The sequence below is a fragment of the Octopus bimaculoides genome, chromosome 10, assembly GCF_046866305.1.
Source record: "Octopus bimaculoides isolate indiv1 chromosome 10, ASM4686630v1, whole genome shotgun sequence".
Classification (NCBI taxonomy): Eukaryota; Metazoa; Mollusca; class Cephalopoda; order Octopoda; family Octopodidae; genus Octopus; species Octopus bimaculoides.
This window is the reverse complement of record NC_142937.1, coordinates 80,569,273-80,575,272: the sequence shown is the minus strand read 5'-3', so window position 1 is coordinate 80,575,272 and position 6,000 is coordinate 80,569,273. Positions and strand designations below refer to the sequence as shown.

Below are 6,000 nucleotides of genomic sequence, written 5' to 3'. Positions count from 1 at the left end.
AGATCTGGGCATCAACATGTGTAGTGATGCATCATTTCACATGCACATTGTCAAGTTGACAGCAAAGTGCAGACAACTGGCAGGGTGGATACTGAGGACTTTCCGTACAAGGGATCAAAAAGTCATGTTGATTCTATGGAAGACATTTGTTCTGAGCCGCCTAGACTATTGCTCTCAGTTGTGGTCACCACACAGTGTTAAGCGGACAGCAGAACTCGAGGCAATTCAGCGGCACTATACAAAAAAGATCGCCACAGTCCAACAGATGAACTACAGGGAGCGACTGAAGGCACTAGGTCTCTACTCCCTGGAGCGCAGGCGGGAGAGATATGTAATAATATACATATGGAAAATACTGGAAGGACTGGTGCCAAACTTTGGTATCAAGTACTACAGGAATGCCCGCACGGGTCGCCACAGCATGGTGCCAAAGGTACCGTCCACTGCATCTCACATAAGAACGAGATACTGCAGCAGCCTCGGTTTCAGAGGACCTCAGCTCTTCAATGCCCTGCCAAAACATTTGAGAGACATGCAAGACATGGATGCGGAGGTCTTCAAGACAAAACTTGACGCTTTCCTCTCCACGATACCAGACGAACCAATGGCTCGTAATGAGACGCAGTTTAGGGCAGCTGTGTCAAATTCTCTTATACACCAGATGTGCCATCAAAACTCTTGATTGGACCATGTCAGGTGGGGGAAAAGAGCCATGCAAGGAACGTGAAAATCACGGTGGTGCACCAGCATGACCGCAGTCACTTGGCTGAAACACATAAATACATAAATACAAATACATATATGTATGAATGTATGTATGTATGTAATGTATGTATGTATGTATGTATGTATGTATGTGTGGATGAAGGAATGAATGCATGTACGTGTGGATGAATGAATATATATATATATGTATGAATGTATGTATGTATGTATGTATGTATGTGTGGATGAAAGAATGAATGCATGTATGTGTGGATGAATGAATATATATATGTATGTATGTATGTATGTATGTATGTATGTATGTATGTATGTATGTATGTGTGAATGAAGGAATGAATGCATGTACGTGTGGATGAATGAATATATATATATATATATGTAAGAATGTATGTATGTATGTATGTATGTATGTTTAAAAGGGAGACTAAAATTAAGGAAACTTCGTTATAATGCTGTGATGGACGTGGCCATAAATGTATTTGTGTATATGTCTATATACGTGTATATATACGTGTCTATATATGTATGTATATGTGCACGTACAATATATATATATATATATATATATGTGTGTATGTGTGTGTGTGTGTGTAATGCAGATATATATAATAACACATGTATGTGTCTATACATGTGTGTATACATGCATATATATACATATATATATATATATATTATTATAAAATATGGTAATTAATCATATATTAATTAATATCGATTAATTATCAGGAGGCCAGCACATCTAAAGAATCAAAGAGATTCAGAAATAATATCTGCAATCTCAGGGGATTAAGGTACATTTTTTAAAATAACGTTGACCACTAACGTGGACAATTAATGTGCTAGAAATAGATCACATCTTGTGTCTATTAAGACCTAAATTGCTCTCACTGCTATATTTCATGTTGAGAGCAATTTAGGTCTTAATAGACACAAGATGTGATCTATTTCTAGCACATTAATTGTCCACGTTAGTGGTCAACGTTATTTAAAATATATATATATATATATATACGTACGCATGTGTGTGTGTGTCTGTGTCCGTCCCGTTTCTTCGGCTTAATCACACTTACATAATGTCTTGCAAATAAAGCGTTTTCCGTGGGAGGGTCAGTTTCTCATTTGTTAAGTCTACAGATATCTCCCTCCACCCCTTTCTACACTCTCCTCACCCTCTCACTTTATCGCGTCTCCTCCTGCACCTCTCCCTCCTTTTTAATTTCTTGTCCTCTGTCTCTCTTCCCCACCCCCTTGTCATTATCTTTTCCCTTCTCTTCTTTTTCTTAAACTCTCTTCTCCTCACCCACCCCCTTAATATCTCTCCCTCCCCTCCCCTCCATTATATCACTGAAGTGAGTCAAAGACACTCTGGGAGGCAAAACATGAACCCCAAAAGAGATAACCCAGCCTTCGCCGAGCAAAAGAACCAATTCCTTAAAGAGTTTAATCGTAATTCCCTTTCCGTGACCCCCACCAATCAACAGGTGGATCATCCGTTACCTCCACGTCACAACATACAACAGGGGTGACCTCTACAAGGTCAATCGTCCAGCTAAAAATAGCAGCCAAGTCTCTCATGATCAAAAAAAAGTAATGACGTTTGACAATGTAGTCTCAGGCAGATGGAATATTTACAATAAATGCGTTGGTCACGACTGGAACGCGTTCAAATCGTAGATCTGGTCGATCAGGGTTAAACAAAAAGTGATGGGCCTTTTACGGTCTCGTCACATGCTAGAAATAGCAGTCAAATCCTATTGTCTTGAAAACTGAACAAACAACAGGAAACATATACAGGATATCTTCAATAAAAGATGGATGGTCACGACTGGAACGTCTTTGGTTAAAGTTCTTAATCGATCAAGGATGACTTGGTCTAGGAAACACCACCACCATCACCACTATTACTACTACTATCATCTTTTCCAGTTTACCTGTCCAGCCTGATGTATCTCTTGTCTATGTATCTAACTGTGCGCGCGCGTGTGTGCGTGTTTTAAAGTAAATAGACTAGAGAGAGAGAGGGGGAGCTGGCTGTTGTTGCTGAGTGCGTGTCTTCCTGTTGGTTGCATTCAGGAATTATGTCTGCGATGTGGTCTTGTCTTGTAAAGAATCCAGTTTGTTTAGAAGAACGAAACATCCTTTGTACGGCTGCCGATCCAACATACAGCTGCGTGGGGAGGGAGCGGGAAAAGGAATACTCGTATTTACACAAGCAAACACACACACACACACACATATATATAATTTTAAATATATAGACACATGCGCACACATACACCATGCATACATATATACATATAACACCACACACACACACACACACACACAATCCACGTCATTTCCGGAATTTAAATATTGTTTAAGAAGTGCGAGTTCTGCTCGGTTTCTCCGCCAGGGGACGAACTTAGAACTCTGGCTTCATTTATCAGATGAAGGAGAGTGAGGAGGCAGTGGAAGGGAGATTAGTGTCCCCTATAACCAGCCCCTTTCCACCTCACCGCTTCTCCCCAGCATTCCTAACGTGTTTATTTAGGGGGTGGAGGGAGAAATGTTGAAAGAAGGGGGTGGGTGAGGGAGGAAGGGAAGGATTTAGTGGATGTTATGCTTACACAGTGTGTGTGCTCTATCAGAATGTAAACTAACGCGACCCCACCACCCAGGGGCCTCTGCATTGAAATCCTGATGAGGCTGGGAGGAAGGGGTTGTTGGCCAGACAAGGTGAGTCGAACGGGTTAGAAGTGTATTAGATGGACACCTGAATGACGAACGAAGACTACCCAAGGGTCGATGTTTGCTTGGTGCAAACATCTTTCTGAACACCTGGGGTCGGGATAAAGTTGGAGATAGGTGAGTGGGGAGGGAAAGGCATTTGTACACCACTTCCCTTCAACACACCAGACAATAGTAAGTATTTCGGACTGCCAAACAAACGTCGAGTAAATATAGTTTTTTTTAATTTTTGAAGAAGAAAAAAATGCTGGCTTACGCGGTTTTTCGTTATTAAATATCCTGGTAAACTTCTTGAGTACATCTGTGTGTACTCTTAGAGTACTCTTAGTATACATCTTTATGTAGTCTTATCTTAGAGTATATCTTTATGTACTCTTAATATATATCTATGAAAAGCACTTGTAAAACGTTGGTTTCTCCTGGACCTTTTCCCTTGTCGTTCATAAATTCATAATTAACATTCAAAGTGTGTCTTTTAAATTCAGGAACGACAATGTTTTTAAAGTGTGTGTGTGTGTGTGTGTGTGTGTGTGTGTGTGTGTGTGTGTGCGCACACTTACACACACACACGCGCATATAAATATCATACATAGTCAACAGATGAGATCCAGAGCTTCTCCGTATAAAAGACACTTAGCAGCGCTCAAATGATCCGAACTCAGACTACAACGTCTGGAAGTAAAGAGTGACAAGAAGAAGAATCCGGGTGAGCAGATATGGAGGCAATTATACGGAGAAACAGATTAAATATAACAGCTTGGGTTGAATATACAGTGTGTGTGTGTGTGTGTGTGTAGATAAATATTTTTAAAATGGAACAAAAACGCAATAGAGGACAATAAAACATTTGGACAGATATACGATACAAAGGCGGACAGGAGAAACAATTAGAAGGATAGGCAAAAAAAAGACGGGTCATATGTGGCCTTCTTTCCTCAGTCAAGTTACCAGAAGTCCCTACTGTTTCGGGCAGTTACACTTGAGACAGTTCGATCTGGTTGCCCTCCAAAAAGTCTAAGCTAAGAACATTAGATTTTTTGTAAGAAAGCTAGCGAATGTGTATGGCAACAAAGACAAAAAACGGAGAACATGGTACACAATTACAAGTACAAACAACAAGAATATATATATATCATCATCATCATCATCATCATCGTTTAACGTCCGCTTTCCATGCTAGCATGGGTTGGACGATTTGACTGAGGACTGGTGAAACCGGATAGCAACACCAGGCTCCAGTCTAATTTGGCAGAGTTTCTACAGCTGGATGCCCTTCCTAACGCCAACCACTCAGAGAGTGTAGTGGGTGCTTTTACGTGTCACCCGCACGAAAACGGCCATGCTCGAAATGGTGTCTTTTATGTGCCACCCGCACAAACCAGTCCAGGGGCACTGGCAACGATCTCACTCGAAAATCCTACGGGAGCCAGTCAGGCGGTACTGGCAACAGCCACGCTCAAAATGGTGCATCTCATGTGCCACCCGCACAAGAGCCAGTCCAGGGGCACTGGCAACGATCTTACTTGGCTTGCCGGGTCTTCTCACGCACAGCACATTTCCAAAGGTCTCGGTCAGTAGTCATCGCCTCGGTGAGGCCCAATGTACAAAGGTCTTGCCTCACCACCTCAGCCCAGGTCTTCCTGGGCCTACCTCTTCCACGGGTTCCTTCAACTGTTAGGGTGTGGCACTTTTTCACGCAGCTATCCTCATATATATATATATATATATATATATATATATATATGCATATACAAATATAATATGAAGTGTTCTGCTCAAAAATTGTAAGATTGTGGGATTGTGGTTTCGATTCCTGGACCGAGTGATACGTTGTGTTCTTGAACAAAACACTTCATTTCACGTTGCTCCAGTCCACTCAACTGGCAAAAATGAGTAATCCTGCGACAGATCAGTGTCTTGTCCAGGTGGGGAATTTATACGCCACTGAAACCAGGAAACCGACCCTTATGAGCCTAGCATGGCTTGAGAAGGAAACATTTTTTCTTCTTTCAGCTCAAAAACACTACATATATGGGCTAAGAAGCCACAATCTTACAACCATTAGTCCAACACCCTAACCGTGATGTGCCTTCACTATAGTAAAACAGGGTATTCGATAATTAAATCAAGAAGGATGAAATAAAAGCAAAATCCTTTTGATGATGGTGTTTGTAAAGTTTTACCCTTAAACTTGGCCTTATTTATTTATTATTAACAACTGTGGTTTGGGATTAAAAATTAATTTTAAAGGTTAGAGTTGAAGTTTATAAATAGCATTTACTATAGTCTGAAGATAAATATTAAAAAATTTATAAGTGTTCAAGAATACACCTAAGTTTTAACAACTTCTCCCCGTATCTGTTTGGAAGTTCTCAATATTCATCAATATACTTAATATAAAACATGAAATCAATTTCCACATATGTTAATGGATATTGTATACTTGCAATTATAATTACACTGTGTAACAATTTTCTTTATCTTTATCTTTGGTCAGTAAGTGTTATTTCTTATTTGCTTCTATCTAGAAATCAAAGGAAA

The 6,000-nt window shown here is 40.3% G+C and overlaps 1 long non-coding RNA gene across 1 annotated transcript in view; it reads right to left on the bottom strand.

The window, feature by feature from the left end:
* The window catches only part of LOC149133784 (uncharacterized), a 9,989-nt gene extending 8,003 nt beyond the window's left edge, over nt 1-1,986 (bottom strand). Inside the window, exon 1 of the long non-coding RNA XR_016243304.1 lies at nt 1,746-1,986. This is a non-coding gene — a long non-coding RNA (uncharacterized LOC149133784). The remainder of the gene's footprint in view (nt 1-1,745) is intronic.
* Between the last annotated feature and the right edge of the window lie 4,014 nt (nt 1,987-6,000).